At 33.0% G+C, this 23,494-nt stretch overlaps 1 protein-coding gene across 9 annotated transcripts in view; it reads right to left on the bottom strand.

Moving 5' to 3' along the window:
• The window catches only part of LOC105251814 (guanine nucleotide-releasing factor 2), a 69,184-nt gene that overhangs the window by 17,312 nt on the left and 28,378 nt on the right, over positions 1 to 23,494 (bottom strand). Inside the window, exon 1 of one of the 9 annotated variants that reach the window (XM_020027717.2) lies at positions 13,045 to 13,441. The exons of the other annotated variants lie outside the window; for them this stretch is intronic. The gene's annotated coding sequence lies outside the window, so the exon portion shown is untranslated. Of the gene's footprint in view, positions 1 to 13,044; positions 13,442 to 23,494 lie in introns of those variants that run through there. 9 annotated transcript variants of the gene reach the window in all.

Below are 23,494 nucleotides of genomic sequence, written 5' to 3'. Positions count from 1 at the left end.
CGATTAAGAAAGTGTCGAACCCGATGAATGATTGCTGACGTAATAAAGAACGAAAATCTCCCACTCTGCAGCGGAGAAAATTGATATTGCCCCACCATTCGGCAAGGGAGGCAAGGAAAATTGATATTAACCATCCGGGAGAGAGTGCTCGGGATATTAAAGGATCTCGCGGACGACGGACACATCGTGGCGTGGAAGGCCACTCTTCGCTCGAGTAAAGCTAATAATTGCCTCCCGAAAATTGATTATCCGCGAGTTCGTTAACGGCGGTGGCAACAGCCGCTCTGTGAACTAATGGATCCCAGATTATTGACGGAAGCGGAATGTAATCGCGGGTGAATCCGCACGTCCCTAAAAAATTCTAGGGGTGAAGATGATCTCGTATGAATGAGAAAATGCCCGGATTATTAAAGCCAACGATGTAATCCAAGGAAAACACACACACACGTACAGTTTTAAGCAAATAACGCTTCGAGCAAACTACAGGCACAAAATGAGGGTATAAATTCAAATTAGTTGAGTAGTATACGACACAAGTACATTAAAAATATAATTAGATTAAAATTAGATATTTTGTTCTAGGAAAGATTATAATCCCCCTATTTATAATAAACGTTTATTTTAATAAAATCAGTATTATATTAATAAGTTGATAATTATCAATAATAAATTATTGTGTGTGTGCATGCGTGTAATATATATTATAATATATAATATATTATATAATAATATCTAAATAAATAATAATGTCTACATCTCTACTGAAGATGTCGATCTTGATCCCATATATATAAGTAGAGGAAAAATAATATTTGCATAATACTTGTGGCAAATGTCAATATACAGAGTTTATTAGAAATGCAACACTTTTCTTTCTCGTATATATTTAAATCGGACGTGTTATTTGGGTCATATTCGTAAAAGTTTAATGAATGATATTGTAATGTTCGATATAATATTCGAGTGACGAATAATGTTGATCCGTATCGCTCTCTTTTTAGTCTGAAATCGAAAGTCTTATACGAGCAGAGGAACACTAATAAGGGCTATGTACGGCTTGATCCTATAGGATCTTTGCACACTCTACTGAACTTTACGATGCTCCTTGCGGCGTATTCCCTGCTCGTTGACAAATCTCTTACAGTTCGATTATCCTGACATGAGATTCGTCCCAGAATATCTAAATCCCTATTGAAGATATCGATCCGAATCCCACATACGAATAGAAGAAAAATAGTATTTGCATAATACTCGTGGTAAACTTCAATACAGGGTGTATTATTAAAAATAGAATACTTTTCTCTACCCTATCTTTCTTATTTATACTTAAATAATCTATGACTTACAAAAATAAAATTCAGCAAAAATACTTTTTTAATTTATATTTATTTTGCATTAAAAATATTACCAGTAGAAAATGATACTACCAGAACAAATTTAAAATTACATTTCTTTTACATCATAGATATAAAATATAATGTTATTATATATTTTGCATAGATAGCAAAAAAATAAAAAATTTTTTGCTATCTTTGAAAGTTATAAAGTTATATATTTCGTTCTGCCTATATATTTTATATTAATATATAGTGATTATATATGATTTGTCTGCATAAAAAATCAGGCCCTTATATGTTTGATTGACAAGCTATATTTATGACTGAAAAAAGTACTTAGTAAGTAATTTATGTGATGCGCATCCATCACGTATATATGACAACGTAATGCGATGCTGTTATCGCGATTTGCGATTATCGGTCGTGTACCTAATGCGATTTTACAGCGAGTAGCACATAACACCTAGTACGTATTTTACGGATGTCCGATCAAATCAATGTTCATTCTAATCCGCCCAAATGGCCTGGTAATCGTTGGCAAAATCGATGATGTTATTACAGCAGTAATAAATATTTTGCAATATTGTAATATGTGAAAAAATATGTGCTGATATTGTGAATATAATCTGATAATGTAAAATTTTACATCATACTCTAAATTTAAGATTGTCGCTTCTTCCGAAAAATTGTCAAATATATTTGATGGAATTTTATTACTTTAATTTTTTGTTTTTATTCTCTATGTTTTCTCTCTCTTTCTCTTTATTTCCTTTCTTCAAATATTTTATATCTCTCAACCAATTTCCATATCAATTTATTATTCATAAAAATAATTATATTTAACGTATAATTCAGGTCGTGTGCGATTTAAAAATAAAAATCGCAAACGTGCCATTTTGAAGCTATCTATCCTCTGGAGGAAGTATAGAAAATAGAAAAATATTTTTACATTAAGCTCGCGTAATCGCCTTTAAACTTTTCACATATCGATTTTTTTTATTTCTGTCCTCTCTCGATATGGCAACAGAATGTATATTCCTTCACCCCTTTTTTTTCTACATCAGGTCATTAAATTATCCTTCACGACGAGCACCACTTCGACGCCATTCAGTCTATCCAGCTATTTGCGAGTGCTAATGTAAGCACTTCCGTGTGCGCAAAGTCAGATTTCCGACGTCCGGCCGATTAGAACGAACGGTCCAGGTATATATGCATCCCGGATGCGACCCGGGCAAATTAATTTTCCGGGAGATACACGCGCGCGTGTATCTCCCGGAGTCCGTGCAGTTCGCACGGGCGCGTTCTCGAGACTCACCCCGAAATAACCATCGGGAGGTTGTTGCACTGTTCCGCGATATATGGACCGTGAATATACATCCGCGGTTTCCAAAAAATGCGGTGGACGAGTCCGACAAGTCCTTTCCCTTTGCGACCGGTATTTAAAACAATGCTCGTGACAGCCGTTTAATTCTACCGAACAATATTGTACCTGTACTGACAATAACAGACAAGTTTGATATTGTAATTAATTGAAAGTACATGTACGAAAATGTAATTTTTTTCTCATTAAGAAAGTTAAGTACAAAATATTGTTATAGATGTGTCGGAATGCATTTGACATATTACACCATTATTTTCTTATTCTATAATATTAATCGATTAATATTTTTTATCTTTATGAGAGAAATAAATTTAGACAAAAATCTGAAATAAAATTGAATTTTTTAAATATATAGTAGAGCAATATAATTCCTATATTACTCGGATGTAATTATTGAGATAATTATTTTGCACAATATATGATAAGAAATATATGAGTTATGTTATCAAGTGACATAAGAGCCAATGAACCATGCAGACTGAATATCGTAAAATATCGCTGCAGGAAATCATGAAATCTCATCACGTACTCGGGATCATTGTGCTATGCCGCTAAGTTGCAGTTGCGTGTGAATCAGACTTTAAAGTCCAGTCCTTGAGACAGGGAACAGCGATGAGGGATATGAAGGAGCATACCCCAAGCTTAAAGTGCTTTCGAAATAGCTTAAACGCCGAAAGAGGATTATTCCAAGATGGTGGCTTCGGACAACGAACTAAATTTAGTAAGCGAGGCCGAAACCGGCAGCCAAAATGCGACGAAACTCTACGAAATACTCGAATGGAGACGCAATTTCTCGGTTTGGAAATAATTACGTCACGCCATCATTACAATACAATTATAGATTGCAATAATTAGCATTTATAATTACTAATAACCGTGCGTATGTACATTTGTCATGTATGATATTTAATGTAAATAATTAATTATACACGCATAATCAAATTAAGTTACGTACAAGATAGTGAAAAAATATATACTATTTAACAGATATAAAAAAAATAAATTTCTATTAAATAGGTCTTATAGATATTTGTTATTAAAAATAACATTCTAATAAAATATTATATTGGAATGATATTTATATTTTTAAGCGATCCCTCTCAATCGATTAGAAATCTCCCTTTTATCTTCTATCGGAGGAATTCATATTTCTCAGGCACGTAAAGTAGATCCAAGATCTTCGCAACCGCTTTCACGGTTAATTAACATTTGGCGAGCCAGCAGCGCGAGAAGATAACGTGGAAATGCACTGATCGCCGCGCTTTCTCGAGCGAGGCGACCATTTCGTGCATTTCGCTTGCGACGATGCAATTACGGGGCTTTAACGTCCGTGGAATACTGCGAGTCGTTTCCAGCTGGGAATTTCATGGTCCGACGATGATATTAGTGGGCACCGGTCGGTGGCAGGGGCGCGGTAATGTCGTTTCCCCCGAATTAAGAGGAAGAATCGATGTTCGGTCGCACAGTCGCTCTTAATGGCCGTCGCGCTCTCTCGAACTTGATAAAGGCTACCAAGATTTACCGGAAGCGCCGATAAAAATGTGACTCTTGATAAGAATCACGACGTTTAATGCTAATTGCGGTTGTGCACGCGAATGGGGAAGATTCGGCTGTGCAATTAGACTTAATCTGATCTAATCTCAATTGAAAGAATTCGCGCGAAAAGAAGATTTAATTGCAATATATGAGATGTGCGAAAGATAAATATACTTGGAATAAATAACATGTGAATAAATTTGGAATAAATAATAACAATGGATTGTATTGATGTTAAGCAAAAAATGCAAAAAAGTTTCCCGTTCGTTTGAAAGTTTATGGTAACGATTGAAAAATAAAATGTATTTTATTAAACTCTTGCCAAACAAATATCTCTGCCATATATTTTTCAATTTTTTAATTAATTTTCCGTTCCACATCTTTTTTTATTCTATGTGTTTATAATTTGACTAACGTGACTATATTTTTGTATAATACGTTTGTGAAAAGTTATATGCGTGGAAATAAAAAAATAATTCACAATAAATCCATTTTATTAATATTGAAAGTGGAAAGTCCGCATTTGTTTGCCGAATACTGTTATCGTGGCGATTTGCGATTATTTTTTTTACTTCCTTTTTTAAGATGTTAAGTGCGTCAGCAGTGTCCTCGATAGGACTTTACTTTCGACCGTCACGAAGAAGCCAGTAATGGAAAAGTAATTAAAGAAAAATAACGGAAGGCACTTTGTGCGACTAATTTTCGCGATGCAACTTGTTCTCCGAACTTGCTGCGGGAAAATCATTATCGCGAAATTAATTGTGATAGTCTAATGGAAAAATAAGAGCTTTAATGCGACAAGCAGTGAAATCAATTCAATTTACAAGTTCGCTAACGTTGAACATCTATGCGTATGTTTCGGTGCGGAAAATCAAATTACGAGATCTCGTAATAACGCATTACAGATAAAAGCAGGGAGAGAAAGAGAGGGGGGAGGGAGGGGGAGGGAGAGAGACACGCAGAGACAGAGAGATAAAGAAAGCATCGAACAAGCATTTCATCATGAAATTTATGCGAAATGTCCTATGGGAATATTTCAGGTAATTACACTGATTAGTAACGAGGCAATGAATATTGTCATAATTCGAGGACAAAGCTGATTTTAACGAGACGCGCAGCACGATGCCTACAGTACCGGTTAAAAGTATTGCATTACTTATAGAAACAGGGAAATCATTATTTTAATGAACATAAAAACATATGTAAGTGTTATAAAATTATATTTTATTACTATTATTTTATACTTTAAGATCGTAAAAAATTATAACGAGTAGTAATAGAAATATTGAATCTTTGATTCTTTAAAATAGGCTCTTATCTCTCTTAATATCGAATTTATCTGGTATCTATTTTAATCTGGTTGAATAATTGTGAGATAAACTTGATAAAAATGTCAGAAAAGTGAGACCTATTAATCAAAACTGTGATAATATTTGCAAACATGCTGGAATGACAAATATCAATAATAACAACATTTAAAAAACTTATTAAAAATGGCAAAGTATGTATAGCTGTATTGAAAACAAAGGGATGCTACTTTAAAAAATCAAAAATTCAATATTTATTATCATTATTAAATAATTTTTAATGTTTAACATTTTAAAGTATAAAATAACAATAATGAAATATAAATTAATGATATTTATATATATGTTATTTTCGTTAAAGTAACGATTTCCCTGTTTTTATAAATAATGTAATACTTTTGATCGGTACTGTACGTTGATCTCACTTCAATATATTAATATTTTCGAATTCGTCAGGCTTTTAAATTCATTTAGTTCGCAAATTTATCTTGTTACAAGCACAGGGAGAACTGCGAGATCAGTGCTCATTAAAGTATGCAGTATTTGCGATTCGAATTATATAGCTGCGACCGTAGTGAAGCATTGCATTTCATATTCGACATTTTTAAAAATACACTAATGATGATACTTGGGATACCGTGAAAAAATCCGCGTTAAATATCCTTCGTTAAAAGTCATACGATCGCTGTAAAAGATATTCATTACATACGAATAATTTATGTGCTCAAATAGAAACGTCAAAAATAAAAACAAATTTCGTTCGTTCTCCAATTCTTTATTTTATATATATATATATATATATATATATATATATATATATATATTTTATAAAAAAATATAGATAAGATTTTGTGGAATTAAATTTTTTATTTATCCAAAATATAAAAAGAATAAAAAGAATCTTATTTATCCAGAGCGTGAAAAGAATAATTTTCAATAATAATAAAATGTCATTTATAGTATTTTTCGCGAATAAAACACTACAAAAAAATATAATTTAAATAATAATCTCTGCAACGTTCTCCGTTAGATTTTAAAAGAATTTTTTTAAATTTTCTTTAAATCTATATTTAATGAATAAGATATATCTTCGATTCATCTTACATACTCGTAATATTCGCCTCGAATATCATCGACTATTCTCATAAACATCAGACACGGCGCCGTCTGGTCCGTGGCAATCCGGTGGAAGCGATTCTGTGGACGAATCGCAAAAATGCGGGCGGAAATGTCTCGTAATGCTATAGAGGGATTGATTTTCGAAGCGCGACGCGATTGCGAGAGCGTGCGCCGATACTCTTCTCCGGGATGTAAACAGTAGATCCATTAAGGGTCCAGAGCTCCGCACCCTTACGATGTTTGTGCAGCGTTCTCTGAGAACGGGAGATGAGAGTATGGCCTCAAACGGAGGACACGGATAAAGAGACACGAGAGAAAGAGAGAGAGCCCAAGTTTTCCTCTCTTCAAATATCGCCAATCAATATAGACTCTCGACGGTGATATTGAATTTCTGCTCGTATCGCGTTTAATGCAAATAACGAAAAGTGTATCCTCACAAAGTTGAGCCCGTCGTACAATTTCGCCAAGTTTTATTTTTATTTCACATACATTCTTGGTGTATATATTAAAGGAAACTTGTATCCCAGAGCGTATGTGTAAACAAGAATAATGATAAAAAAATCTTCTCTGGTTATATCATTCTATGTGAGACAGCTGCGTCTGCAACGATGATGAAATATTCGCGCGGTGAAATATTCTTTCCTCGACCAAAGGCAACCGGAAACGTCGGCTACGTCTCGTCAATGTACTCGACGCCAGAAACAGTGGATTCATTAAAAGGCAAACTCAACCTCCGCGATATTGTTCGAGGCAAGAAACGGCTTCTCCAGTGAAAGGGCCGCGCCGTTACTTGAGAGAAATACCTAATAACGAGCCGTCTGCGCGCATCCAGGTGACATGGGATACGATATCCCATTTTAATTACGCAAAGAGGATCTCGAAGAGTGAGCTTATGTAAAAAAACGCTACATCCAGAGCTATCTACGTCTCGTTTTTCATAATAAGTTCCAAGAAAGCTCTAACTTTTCATCGCTTCCAAGGAAATTTATTAATTTATCATATTTTATAATGTCAAATGAGAAAAAGAGAGAGGAAGAAAGATGAATCTCTTTCCTGGATCTCGTTTTTTAAATTATTATGCGGACACAATCTACGTTAAAAACATTTATATTTCTATCAGTTCCGTTACAAGTAATTTTCGGTTGATTAAATTTTTTATCATCAACGTTAGATGTGTATGTATACAAGCAAATTGATATTGATATCTTGCGGTTATGTACATACATATTTTATGCACGTCAGAGATACGAGCGTTGAGATATAAGCTTTTTGCCTCGCCAAAAGCGTCGATTTACGTCGCGCAAATTTTCGGTAAAATCACGTTATATGTGATATGCAAAAGTGACGCACACTCGAGAAAGTGAGCCTCGTAACAATCCTATGGTGAAGGGAAAAAAATGCTAACGCTGCCGCAACTCATATTTCAGCGGAAATGCAAACCGGAAATGGCAAAATAATCGCGCATGTTTATGCAGAGATTATCAAATTGCAAATGTCGTACGGTTTGTTATAATTTAATATTCATTAACAAAAATGATTATTATATACAAATATTTGTCGATTATCACATATCACAAATAATATGTAGGATTATAATATTATTTTACTATCAAAACTGATAAATATTATAACACATTATTAAATATAGATGTTTAATAAACATGCGTGAAAAAAAATCACGTTATATATTTTTTTACCAATTAATTTTTAAAGAAAGATATTTTAATAATTAGATAGAAGATATTTTAATAATTAGAATAAGATATTTTAATAATTTAATAAACATTTGCGGAGATGTTCTCATATATATTACACGGACATATAGTTTTATAGATTCAAGAGAAATATTTTTCTCTCTATTCGGAAGCACGCAAATGTCGCGGAAATATTTTCCAGCCGACGATGATTTATGTTAACGACTGGTATCTATCTTTATCCGGCTACGCTCTTGGCATACCAAAGTTCCTTCGCCGTTCATGGATTTATGTGTGTGTTAACGATTGACATAATAACGTGACACGTGTGCGAAGCATGTGGTCTAGACACGAAAGAGAGAGAAAGAGAGAGAGAGAGAGAGAGAAAGAGAGAGAGAGAGAGAGAACCCCACCCATGGAGACTGCGACCCGAGAGCCGGTTGCCGGTTAACCAACTTCCGAAAGGATCACTCACGCGAGCGATAACAGAACGAGGTCCTTAACAGCGATCTAAAAATAAAATCAAGTGCGTCAAAGAAACTTTAAATCGCGTGATCCGACTAAAAATATCATTTCAAAACAATTTTTTTTTCATCATATGTGATTGACCGTTGACGCGAAATTAAAAGTCTTTACACACAAACTAATGTATTATTGTTTTTATTTCTCTGAGAAAAAAATATTTTTTAATTTTACGTACGGTACAGAATAAAAAAATTAACGTTTGTTAATTAACGCAAATTTTTCAAACGTATCATTTCTACAACGATATGTAATTGTAGCCAGATAAAACATGCTTCATATGCATATCAAGACTCCATAGAGAGATTCAAAAGCTCGGGAATTAATTTTCTCACTTTAAAGTAGAACTTTTTAATTTACATATCTGATGAATGCATTAATTAACTGCTTCGTTAGCCAACGTAACCACCAGCATTACGAAAGGATAGATGATTTTCGGGTAAACTCGCAGTTCTCGTGATGTAACAGTAATGAGGTGATGAAATAATTATAGATGCCGAAAACAATCTGATAAGTTGTGGACAAAGTTTCGACGTGTCTGCAAAACGTATTCCATTAACCCGAAGCAAACTTTGTACATTAGTTCGATCGAAATTGTTCAATGAGGTGGCGGCGAATTTGCATATCTGATCACCTCGCTTAATTAATCGTCATGTTGCACGATACACGTCACGTTCCGATTAAACGCAAAGTCTGCGACGTTTTATCATAATGAGATTTATCGTCTCCGGACGACGTTATTTATATCTGGCAGCGTAATGCTGTAATCAAAAACTACAAGTGGATTAATATCTCAGATGCATGCACGAACCGAGTTTTGCATATTTAATATAATGTGTTCATAATATAAAGACTAGGACGCGCAAAGTGAATATTTTCGGAAATGTTAATAATAAAAAATATTATTAAGCAAAGTTCAAGTGTTTTCCAGATAATGCACAGTCAAGAAAATGATTCAAATAAAAATAAATTAAGTATGCAAAATGAAATTTTCTTGTACCAGGTTTTATAAAAATTGATAATATATATTTATGCTTTTCTAAGTTTGAATAACTTCAAGTAATTTTATCTAGTAACTTTATCATTTCTTGATTCTTCATTAATATCTTTGATGATATTTTACAACTCATCCTGTATATAATCATCATTGATTATATAAAATTTGCTATGTTATATTAATAGATTTATTTATTCTTTACTACTATAACTTTAATAAAGGATTTTTCATAGAGATATCGGAAATATATATAACACATTTAATTAAAATCTAAATTGATAAAATTGATAAAATTTTGAATTAATTTTTCCGCAATACTACATATTTAGATAATTATTAATATAAAGAATATAAGAATTAAAATTGTGCGAAATAATTTGTATAGATACCTTTTTGTAAAGATACACATAAAATTCAGTTATTCAAAATATCATCATAAAATTAGAAGATTTTAGATATAACATTAAAAGTCGTCCTCAGCAAATTGTAATGCTAATTTCTCGTCTGTTTGTCTTTAAGAATGTATATAAATAATTAATAAGAATGCAACTTAATGTTGCGGCTGACGCATAAAATTACGAGCAATAAGGCGTCAAGTCAGGTGCATCCGATATTTCGTTTTGAAACCTTGACAACGAAATTCACATATGTCGCTATATTTGCGCGAGAGGGAGGAGTTATGAAAATATTTACTCAGCTCGCAATTTCATTGAAATTAAAAATTAATTTTCATTATACGCTTAATATTATCCGAAACATGTTTACCGAATATGTCTCAGTAATACGCGAGAGTAAATCATAATTAGTTAAACGTAAGTTAAATATAATTCTGTGTTTTCATTATAAAAAAATTCTGAATGTGGAATAAATAATGAAAAATATTATCGCTCTACAAAAACTTATTTTACGTTTCGAAAAAATGCGGGAGGAATAAAATATTAAAATTAAAAACAGAATATAACAAAATATCAAGTTTAATAATAAATGTAATAATCAAAAATTCAATTTTGTATAATAAAATATCAAGTTTAAAGAGCAGTAAAATAATTTTATAATAAAATATTAAATTCAAGAGCGGAATACAACGCATAAAATAATTGGAATGGCATGACACGATAATGTTTCAATCATTCTGAAACAAGACAGGGCATTGTTTCGGCAAGCGATATGTAAAATAATTTGTCAAACGAAGCGTAACGTTGGAGCGGCAATTTGATCGCGAAATAATGAGAAAATAACAAAGTTTTGCGCGACAAAAGAGCCTGCCTGTTTGGTCGCAAGTTTGCGGCAGTACGATACATATACATACAAGGCAGTTTCTATTCTTCGCGAGCAGATGTGACGCAAATCTCACTTGTCGCGAGCTAATTGGTTAATTAGCAGCAGCCTTAAGTCGCGACGCCCGTGACAATCGCTTGCCTCCTTCGCTGTCTCGCATCTTTGACGTACGTGTAACTTCGCAATCTATCCGACTTCTCGCGTTATATCACCGGTGATGTCGACGCGAGCCGGGAATAGTTTTCGCAAACACGTTTCCAGCCCTCGTCGCGTCGCGCCTGATAAATTGGGGGTGCACGTCGGGGTGCGCGGATTATGCAAATAACGCGTAGATAAGAAAAACATTTCGCGTCTCTCCCGACTTTATGAGATAGGCAGCCAACCGTCCTCCGTCCTGCTCTCCGCAACGGGGCAAGAATAAAAATGTTAACACGCCCGATGACTTAAGCGCGACCTTCGTCATATCGCTCATTGAGTCGTCAGAACGCCTACTTTCGTGCACACGCAATGATCTCATCTCTGAATTTCGCATCTTTCGTGTGTTCTCGATTTTATTGTAACATATATGAAATGGAGAAAGAGATTGCGCGTTTAAAATGACGTCAACGACGGACACAAACAGCTGGATTGACGAAACAAAAGCTTATGTAAATTTCAAAAGAATTATCTCTCTTACATACTATGTCATTATTTTTAATAAAAAATAATTATGCACGCGCAGAAAATTATTTATTATTTATTATTAAATACAATATGATATATTATTATTATTTTATTTATAAATATATTATTATTATTATATTATTATCATTAAACATGATAAAAATATGTTATTATTAATATTTTTAACACTAATGCATGCTACATTTATAATGAGTATAATTTTATATATATTTTATCAGTGATGTCATACGTTATGTCATATTCCCCGATATACCTTGTGGACGTCAATAAAAAAGTAAATCAACTTGACGTTACGATAATGGAAAATTATCGTCTCTGGGTGACTCATGCTTAAATAACTAATTTCATCGTGCATTCGCGGACCTTCTCCCGAACTTTGCGAGGAGCGAAACGATGATATCATCGCCGCGAAACTTCTTTCGCAACACAAAAGGATCGATAGCGCAGCGTATATCGCGGTCTTCTCTTATACGTCAAACTTTTCTGCAGTAGTCGCGAAAACGGGTGTGTCGTTTCGATCTGCTCGCGACTTTTACGATTCGCGGGCGGAGAATTTACGCGTTCGAGAAGTGACTCATTCAGATCTTTATAATCGTCGCGAATAATCGCATCGAGAGGAGGAGAAGGCTTCATTAAATGCGCTTCAAGGAATGACCGTGATTTATCGTTATGTCACAAAGAAAAAAAAAACAGGCGAACCCGGCGCAAACGACGTTTGGAGAACGCTGTCTACGCACATGTGTCACTTGCTTGTCACCAAGTTATTAATAAACGCCATCCTGTCGCCGGCATTATGCGATTGATCTACGGTTAACGGAGAGGCCCGAGTGTCCAGACCTGTCTCCGAATAACTCCGGATATTTCCATATAAATTATCCAATCTATATTTCATAAATTCCCCGATATATCCATTCAATATTTTTAATATCATTTTTAATATCCCGTATCTCGGTAAAAAGATTTAACGCTACGATCTAAAATAGGGGTAAGAGGCAGGTCGTTAGATCCATTGACGGTAATAACAGCCGTCTACGCATCACTTGTCTCTTCTCTTGTAATTTGCTTAGACGTGAGATAAACTCCTTTACTGCATTGCAGTCAATAATTATTCATCCGCGGCAAACATCTGAGATATCTGCGCGCAGTCTCTCGAAAAGCACCCTATAAATCAAGATCGATCGTTCTTTACCTGTTTATAACTAGCGAAATCCGTCGTTTCGCTCCCCGCCGATCCTTCTTCCCGGCGAGATCCTGTCACCCTCGCGGTATATACGCGATACCAACGAAATGCCGACCGATTCGAAAGAATTCCTTCTAGAGCACAAGGAGAAGACCCGGAAATCTCGGGCCGGTCACATCGCGATCGCGGAAGTTTCGGCGACCGCTCGCTCGGGGAAAAGGTAGCTCACTTTCGGACGGAAACCGCGGTTTCCCACCGTAAACGTCGGACGTGCTGTTCGACAAAGCGACGCAGGAGCGCGGAAGAAGAGGAGGCGGAGGCGGAGGAGGAAGAGGAGCGGCGCCGCGACGAACGTCCGGACCGCGTGGCGTGCGCGCATCGACTGCTAACTAACTTGGGACGGGCGCGGGAGAGCTTCGGGTGCGATCGCCCGTGATATCGCCGTCTCTGTCGCCGCGTCGCGCCGTCTCTCGCTCGCGCCCGTTTATCTACGTATGCCTCTGTCCCTCTCCCACTCCTTTATCATCTTCTCCGCCGCTCTCTCGCTCTCTCGCTCTCTCAAGCATCGCTCTCGCTTCCTTCTCTCCTTCGCCTTCTCTCTTCTTTCCGTGTTCGTATTAGTCAGCCTGCGTTCACCTTTTTTCGGTATCGGATTTAAAAGGAACGCAGAAAAAAAAGAAATGTCAAATCAAAATTTATATACTTAAACTATCGCGTTCATTGTTTCGTATATACGCAACGATTTATAATCTTCTTAGGAGAATTTAATAATTTTAAATTTCAATATTATAATCTTATTTTAATATTTTAATTGTCACCTCAAGAATATATAATTATTTAATTCTGCTTTAGGAAAATTATAATCTTTGATTTGAAAATCATAAGAATATATTTTTCTTGATTGAACTATATAAAATGGCTTCATTCAAGTAAGCAATTATTCAAGCAATTATATTTTTCTTTTATTTTTTATTCGCAATATAATCTCATTTCAAGATTTCCATGTTAAAACTAAAAATATTTTTAAAACAAGAATGTTCTTTTTTTCTGTGAATGCTACACGAATTTAGCTAATCTTGGAGTTAATCAAAACGATCATTAATATCAGATTTATTTTTAAATTGCCTTCAAATGTTTACTGTTTATTGTAATGAAAGAATGTTCATGTGAATAAAATGATTATCTTGTATTGGAATGCATGTTTTATTTGATTTCTAGGATATGAAATAATTATGTTTCATATAGATAATTGAAGAAGAAAGTGTAAAGAATATTTGGAAAATTTGAAAGACTTATAGGTCAGGCACCAATATTATTTTAGATTTAAGGGAGACTTAAATATATGTCTATCTTTATCTTTCTTTTTAAATAAATAAAGATAGACGCATATTTAAGTCTCGTTTAAAGTCAAAATAATTGATGCCTTAAAAGAAGAATGTTAAAACGTTTACAGACATACATTAAAATACAAAAACTAGAGACAAAATCAAATTAAATATGTTTGTGCAAACTTTTTCTAATGACTTTTAAGCATTAAATCCATACTTGAAATAAATTCGATATATTAAACACATTGTTATAAATATAATAAATATAAAAGAAATCTTGTAAAAAAAACTAGAAATACGATGTACGCGTTTTTAATTCCTCTTATATTTATTATATATTTTGTGAAACAAGTTAAGTTTCTAAATTTGATCGGCGTTTCTTATAAATTCGCTTTCCTTTTTTTTCTCTACTCTCCTTGTACTTCCATACATTACTTGTCGTTTACTATTTTGGAAGATACGCGTTTTCCGGGGAAGTTACGTTACTACACTTTGATCGATGCCTTTTGTTTAGCACAGCCGGGATTAACAAACGGAGCGGGAAAAGTTGGCGAAAATTTATAGCAACTTCGCGTCTGCACTCGAGTCACGTCACTATGTCATCCTTAAAAGTTGGCGTCCCGAAAGTCGCACTGTCTGCTTTTATTTAGAATGCGAGAACTGGTCGGCAAGCACGGTTTGTGACGGTTTCACAAACTTCTCGGGTTCACCAGTCTCACCCACAGGATGGAAATCGAGAACATGACCCGCGCTCTTTTCACAAACACCTCGCTCCGAAGTGACATTCGATTCTCGAACGGCATTTTTACGCTGCTTTCCAGTCGTTTCGTTCAAAGTGTACTCGACTAAAAAAGTTAAGTGTATATCCGTCACAAAAAGACTCAAAATACTCTCTCAGCAAATTTCTGTCGAATAATTTCTATATCAATTACAAAGCTAAATAGCAAGCTTAAATATATGATTATTTTGCACCCTGTTATTTTAATATTTTAGAAGTAAACGTTCTTGTATAATTTGTACAAATTCCAGACAAGAGTTTTTACAGAATGTTATGTATTTTATGGGCTTTATTATAATTCATTTTTATATATATAATATAATATAAAATATAATTTATATAATAAAAAATAATAAATTATTGAAATGCCACACATAAATTATTTGTAAAATTATAAGATATTATAATTTTAATTCTAACGAAGACAGAAATTTCAGAATTTCTCTACATTCCGTTAAAAAAATTCGAGCCTTCCTTGATCAAACTAAAGGACATCTGACCGTGAAATTTCGCTTTTATTTCGCTTCCGCGAAACGTCTCGTGCATATCACATTATGTGGGTAGAGAAACAGGTTTTTGAAGAAACGTGCATACACATGTATGACAGTATCAGGCAAAAATGCAGAGAAAATAAATACGTTGCTTTCTACGTTTTTATAGCCAAATTTTGGAGATAATATTTATTATTATTAAACTTCGAAAAAATACTGCAATAATAAAGACGATAATTATCGTGAATTGATGAGAAGAATTTATATATTCTATATATAAAATCACACTTTTTTAGATTGATCAGTGAAATGTCACTGATTAAAGCATGTGATGAGATTTTACCAAAGATAAACGAATATTTCCTTGATCTTGGGCGAAAATATTGATACTTTGCTCCTCCGTGTTATGTTTCACTAATTAGCAGTAAGACTTCATGTATGTAATATGTAAGATTTAGAATTATATACATATTACACTTCTTCATTCTTAAAATATGATAAAAAAATAAACAAAACTCTTCACAAGATATTTATTTTTTTAATATATTAATTAATAAAATATATTCCAAATATGTGTATGTGAATTTATCTTATGAATATTATATATTACATATAAATTATTAATATATATTACAATATTATATATGATGTAAATTGCACGGAATATATTTTGTTAAAAAAATGTCTAAACTTGTGATCAAGTATTTAGTTAATTTTTTTACCATATCTTTAAGAATGAAGAAGTGTAATATGCATATGTAATGTATTATAATATTGTATATAAGATAAATTCATTGGAAAATACATATAAGATATACACATACATGTAAGATGTACTTTAAACTATCACTGATTGAAACAGTCTATCTAACTGTGTTGCTTCTTTTACTTTTGCAATGCTATTTATAACTGAAAGCATTACTTATCAATTATACTTATCAATGATAATACATTGATTGTATTCAAGAGAAAGTAATTCCCTGTGATTTATAATATCGTAAAGTCATGTTTCAATTATAAAGGCTCGTTTTTTTATGTTTAAAGATATTGGAGCAAAATATTCAACGAAAAATTCTCTTATAATCGCTCACTCGAAACTACATTTCCTTTGTATGTACGAAAAACAAAGTAATAACAATTGAGTAATTGTCGGCGATAGCGGGTGTTATTTCAACGAAAAATTCTCTTATAATCGCTCACTCGAAACTACATTTCCTTTGTATGTACGAAAAACAAAGTAATAACAATTGAGTAATTGTCGGCGATAGCGGGTGTTATTTCGACCAGTTATCGTCGGCTCTCTCGTACGATATGACAAAACCACTGTTCTTTTCGTATCTCTTCCTCTTCTCCGGAATATATTTTTACGTTATTTCTCCAACTGCATCGTAATCTGGCGCGATCATAAAATTCGGGAGAACGCGCTGAGCCAAGATCGTAAAAGCGCGATTCTATGCTCTTTCTGATTTAAGCCTTACGATGCACCATGGAATTCCGAAACTGTGTTCTTCCTCTTATGATACGATGGACCGACCGACTGTCCATAAAACGACCAATATCTTCCTCGCTGTCGTTATATGTTCTCTCTTACCTTGGAATAGAATAGAAACTTTCAATAGAAACTTCTTTTTATGGAAGTCGGACAATGAAATTTATAGCTCGATAGCAAGGCATAATCATTTGTGATATGAATATATATTTCACTTAGTTTTATTCAAATACCGAATTATAATAATATGCACTGGTTTTAGAAATGAAATAAAAATTTAGGATACTGTTGATGAAGTATTTACAATTACATTTTTTTTATCTTTTAGCGTATAAAAATATAAATATAAATTATATGAATTATCACAGATACGTCACGCAACACACGTCTACAATCTATTTTATTTAAAAAAAGTATATGTGTGGAATCTAGCATTTCATGGAAACTTAAAAATAATTAAGAGTTGCAGCTTTATTTTCAATAGTTCTAGCTAAGAAATATTTGCAATATGTTCATCTTATCTTTCTCTTTTTCCGCTCCAGTTTATTCCACAACAATTTTGCCAAATTGTTTCGCTTTGCACCACTTTATTTCGGCCCAATTCTTATTCACGCATGTGTAAATAGACAAGATCTTCCATAATATCGAAGGAAAATTGCCTCTTAATTAAGGGCCGATAGCACGATGTTGGCTATAGGTGTAGGAGGGAAACGCGAGAAATTCGAGGTGGCTGCAATTTGCGTATTAATGGGGTCCCACAAAGGCAACGGTGCCGCGACTTTAAGAGGTGATAAACGTATTTTACGGAACGCTTTCTCCGACGTGGTCGCAATTAACGGTAAAATGGAAAGAGGCGGAGAGGATGAGGGAGGACACGGTGTTGCGCTGTTGGCGAGAGATATCTACGTTTATACCTGTATCGCGCGACAGTAAATAAAAAGCTAATGGCCAACCGTAGGGATTATCATTTTCATTTTTGCCAGCCGCTATCGTGCGATCGGGTGGTCTCTCGCGAACGTTTAATAATACGAAAGCTCTGTTCGTGATAAATCTGACGCGTTATTTTTTTTCAGAAGATTATTTTAAAAACAACGTATGTAAAGATAAATTTATATTATTTTTATTCCCAAGTATTTTGAAATATAATAAAATATAAAAATTATATTGTTCATAAATGTATGTGCGTGTATTTATTATTAATTCATATTATCTTATTTAAATAATAATTCTATATATTTATCACATACATATTTTAATCAATCAATAAATTCAATAAAATTATATAAAAATTATATTATATTAAATTCAATAAAATTAGTTGTTTATTCAAGTGAAAATCGAATCCAAAGACATATTCAATAAATTAGATTTAGTAGATACAATTATTATAAAGACGAGATTAAGACGTAAGAAAATAATTATATAAGAGATGTAAATTATATATTTGAAGTGTACAATCAAAGATCTGCGTTAGCAAGAATCGAAAAGTAATAAATCAAAGTGTGTTCACATGTATAATTGATATATTTTATTTTTAAATTGTCAGAAAGTAATAGAGAGAATTTATTGAGGATTAATTGACAGCGAGAGAAGAGTAAAGAGAGAAAGGAATTTATGATTTCGTTCATTTTCTTTTCTTGAATATCCTTGGCGGATTTATTCCATCTGGCCAATCGCGCGGTGCAGTGTGCGTAATAAAGTATCTCTCCAATTATCCGGCTGAATCTGGGATTTTATCAGATAATCCGTTTTCTCTGATATAATCGTTAATGCTATTATCCAATACTTAAAAGTATTATGTCATTACGATGCGTGAGACATATGTATGAGACTTCTAGTAATATATAATTTTGTATATCTTTCAAGTAATTTATGAGAATTTAAGATTTAGAATTATTCATATATATATATATATATATATATATATATATATATATATATATCGCACGATAAGAAAATAAACATTTTAGATTATATAGAGTTTGGTTAGATTTTTTGGGATGGGAATGTAAGTGTGAGTCAATTCGTATAAAAAACAATTTTATATACTTTCATCATAAAATGTCACTTGATGATTTTTCTAAGATTTGATTATTTAAATACTAGTATTATAGTACTAGCTTTATAAGAAACTTTAATTTCTCTCTATTTTTTATTATATTTTATATAAAAGTTTATATCTAAAATAATTCTGTTCGAAGATTTTGTAAACTTTTTTTATTTCTTTAAAGAAACGGATATTAAATTGTGCAAAGATATAATTATTTTTTTTAAATATTAATTATCTTGAAAATTAGTAAATTTATACTAACTTATATTATTATTAGAGATATCTATATCTTACAAATTAACACTGTGATTAACAATTTCGCTGTTGTATCGATAAATTCAATTATTTTTTAATTCGAGATGATTGATACGAATAATAATATATCACGGATATTAATGCATAAAAATTCATCTTCATCTGCTTCTTTAATATCAATTTCCTTTTAATTAGTAGGGACAATAAATTCGGAATTAGAACAACAATCAGTAATATAAATTATCACTTAACTATATATCTCAATTTAATTTCTCGCGATAGGAACATCAGAAGATTAAAATAAAAATTTTCGGCGATTTTTTCGATTTGTGACCCTCTTGTTTTAAGCGAATCCGATTTATCTTCGAAGACAGAAAGAACGTAAATGATCGTTCGGCTGCAATGCAAGGGAAAAAAAGGAACGCCACTGTGAAAGTTTTAATCGAAAAAGTTCCAACAATGCGTCCTGGCTGGTTTCAACAATAAGACCAATGCGACAGTCGTGGAACGCCGGCTGCGCGTTAAGCGTTTTATTATTCCGTGGAATAGCGAGATATTATTATTGATTGCTCTCGCCGGCATTGATCTTCGTTGTTTTGCGAGTGTCTCGATTGATCCCTCGTGATGTCGCCTGGAAATAACCGGGATTTAATTTTTCCACTTATTTTACCTCCAGAGGTACGCCAGCCGTTCCACTATCAAAAAAAAAAAAATAAATAACCCGTGCAAACAGCACTTTGCTATTTTCAGTATCTGAAAAATAAAAAAAAAAAAAAACAGAATCCGACAATCGAAAAACGCATTTCCCCCGCACTTTACCCTTGTCGCTTTGCCATCGAATAAATCGACAATCGTTTTTCGATTCGAACGAAAAGAGACGAGATAAAATATACGAACGATCGAAATTATAGGAACACGTGGAAGAGCGAGAAAATAAAATTTCACGCGTTGTTACCGTCACCGAGTGGAAACACGATGTGACACGTAAAACGTCGTCGTAAATCGTACGTAACGAACATCGGAAATCGGAAAGAAAAGAAAAACTCAAAGGCAGACGAAAATACGTAATGAACTATGATCCTGCCCTGGGACTTTCATCGGTATATATCACGGACGATGCTATACGTTTCCGATAAAAACGCGACGTAAGGCAATATCGCTTTTTGCGTTTTTCTCTTCGTTTTCTCGGCCCTTCATCTTTCGTTTTCTTGCTTGCGAGCACGGAGATTTTCCTCAGCGATTCTCGCGTCGTCGTCTCGAGCTACGAGAAAACTATACATCGATATAATCTTCGGAGCCTCGTCACGTCAAAACTTTCGTCGGCTTCAAACGAGATAAGATCCGCAGTCGCTCGAGCACGCCGGAAGACATACTGCGCATAAATGATCAAAGGAAAAAAAGGAAAAGAAAAAAAAATACGAAATTATACGCCACTCTCGCGAAGATATCCGGCAGTATTTTACATTTCGTGCAGTGCGGAAGAAATCTTTAAACCGACATATAATGTAAAAGTATCTCTTAAACTCGTATCTGTTAAACTCTATTATTAGAGAGAATGCCTACTCAAATTTTGTAAAAAAAATCTCTGATCTTCCAGATTGTTTTGCTCAAAATTTCAGGCAAAGAGAATTTCTTAGACTTTTTTCGATGCGACTTTCTAAAATCTAGAATTTTTTATTGTGTGCATTTTTCTAATGTTTTTTATTCATGCAAAAGAATTTTTAATTTTTTATCGGTAATTATAATAAAAAATATGAACTATCTATTCTATATTTTGTTAAGAGGGATATTGAATATACAAACAAAAATAGATTTATATTTATAATATATGTATACATATTTTTTTTATATTTTAAATATATAATTTAATTGGTTTGTTGATTTCAATATAAGAGCAAAATTATCAAAGAGAGAATTTTTTTTTAATTTCCTGAATCCCAATAAAATTCCAAAAGTGTCTGATTTTTTCAAATATAAAAAAAGTCTGAGAATTCCCATGTTTTTCCAGAGAGTAGACACCCTGATTACATTGAAATCATCAAATTTATGTAAGCTAAAAGAATAATGACATTTATACAAATGATGTATTGAATAAATATTCGCTGCAAAGACCCTGGGTATCGCAATTTTCAATGTGGAGCGACATAATTCATGAATTCAACATGACAATTTGCATTTTGATGAATTTATCATGCTAATTCGTCATAAATTACCATAGTAATATAGACAGATTTTCATGTATGACAAAGAGAAAATTCCACAAATTATTACGTAATTCCTTTCATTTATGCATTCTTTAATAATAAAATTCGAAGAAATATACGCGATTTTTGATAAGCTCCGTTTACAATTACGTACGGAATACGGAGTACGCGACAAAATTGAAAAGATCGAGAACGATTCGATAAAGGGGACGCGGGTTTGTTTGATCCTTCGTCTCCGCACGTACGACTTTCAATTTGCAAAACGAAACGATCTCTCAGCCAATTGCACACTCGGTATATGATACCGAGATCGAACGGCTTCGGGCAAACGTTCAAGTGAAAACAGCCGAGTTCTCGTTTGCGCGAATATGGGAATCGTTTCCGTCGCGAGAGACGATGTTGTCGGCGCAAAAGTGCATTCCGGAATACCTGAAGAACGGAGAAAAAACCCCGGGCCAAAAGTTAAGAAACTCGAAATCTTTCTATGCTCCTTTACTCCGTCGCAATTTCCGAGTAACGATAATAAATGAACTCGCAACAGCATCGTCAGACCGATGTACGGCAATGTATTTCTTTGCGAAAGCCAGCGAGGTTTGTGATTAATGTTTATGTGCTTTCGCTTATGTGAATTCTGTCTCGCGGGGATGAAAAGAGAGAGAGAAATTGCTGATAATGGCAAGCAATAGTATACTGGATTACATCAATTATGTGAAAGATGGAACGATAATACTCGATTTCATTGCATCCGAATAATAATTGTCATTCTTTAATGGGTAAAATTTTTGGCTGTGGATTAGCAACTAATCGTAAAAGTTAAAAGACGTTAAGCAGATTTAGATGCTATTAATACTTATACATACACAAAGTTAAACATCTTTATACGTTTTACCCATTTTTCATATTAGCTTTTATATTATTCTTTATTCTTTTTTTGTTAATACATTTCTTTTTTCTTCCTTATTGATACATGATCTAATTGATGACTTATTGATACATGGTGCAAAGCAGCTTCCACCTCAACGCAGGTAAAATTTATTAGTTGTATAATTTGGATGTAGAGAAATATTTTTAGCAAAATGCACTATTTGTCAAGTATTTCATTTTTTTAAAGAAAAAATAAATTTAAAACGACACATATATATAAAGTTAAATGTAGTTATAATATATCCAAATACTGAAAGTGACTACGTTTGATAGGAAATGATATGTACAAATCCCTTTGATATAATAAACTTTGAATTATAATGGATTTTACGATTAATATGAAAATGCACTTAATTAATGTACTTAAAGTTTATATGAAATTATAGTAAAATATTTAAATGTAAAATATTTTCGCATACATGGGTACTCCAACATTTGATATAATAAATTTTGAATTATAATAATGGATTTTACAATTAATATGGAAATACACTTAATTAATGTACTTAAAGTTTATATGAAATTATAGTAAAATATTTAAATGTAAAATATTTTCGTGTATATATGGGCATTTTAACATTTGAATGAGACATTAAACAAAACTTATGGAGACATTCTAGCAATTTTTTTCAATTTAATAAAACATAGATATGATATTACTTGCGTCCATATTTTTCATTTAACCAATAAATATGATGAACATGGTAGAGATATTGCAACAAATTTTTGTAGATATGAGTAAATTAATATTACAGAAAAACACAATGTAAAATTTACGATAACATTTCTCAAGGAAATAATTTTTTCAACATAATGAAACATTTGATTGATTACTTTTATTAGATCAATGTTCTTTTTCAATCAAACCAACAGTGATAAAGTACAAAAAAAATAGGAAAGGTAATAAATTTTATGAAAGTATTATTAATTTATTTCTTGG

The sequence above is a fragment of the Camponotus floridanus genome, unplaced genomic scaffold (genome assembly GCF_003227725.1).
Source record: "Camponotus floridanus strain SB8 unplaced genomic scaffold, Cflo_v7.5 scaffold4, whole genome shotgun sequence".
Lineage (NCBI taxonomy): Eukaryota > Metazoa > Arthropoda > Insecta > Hymenoptera > Formicidae > Camponotus > Camponotus floridanus.
Note: the sequence above shows the minus strand (reverse complement) of the source record. Positions and strands in the feature narration are given on the sequence as shown.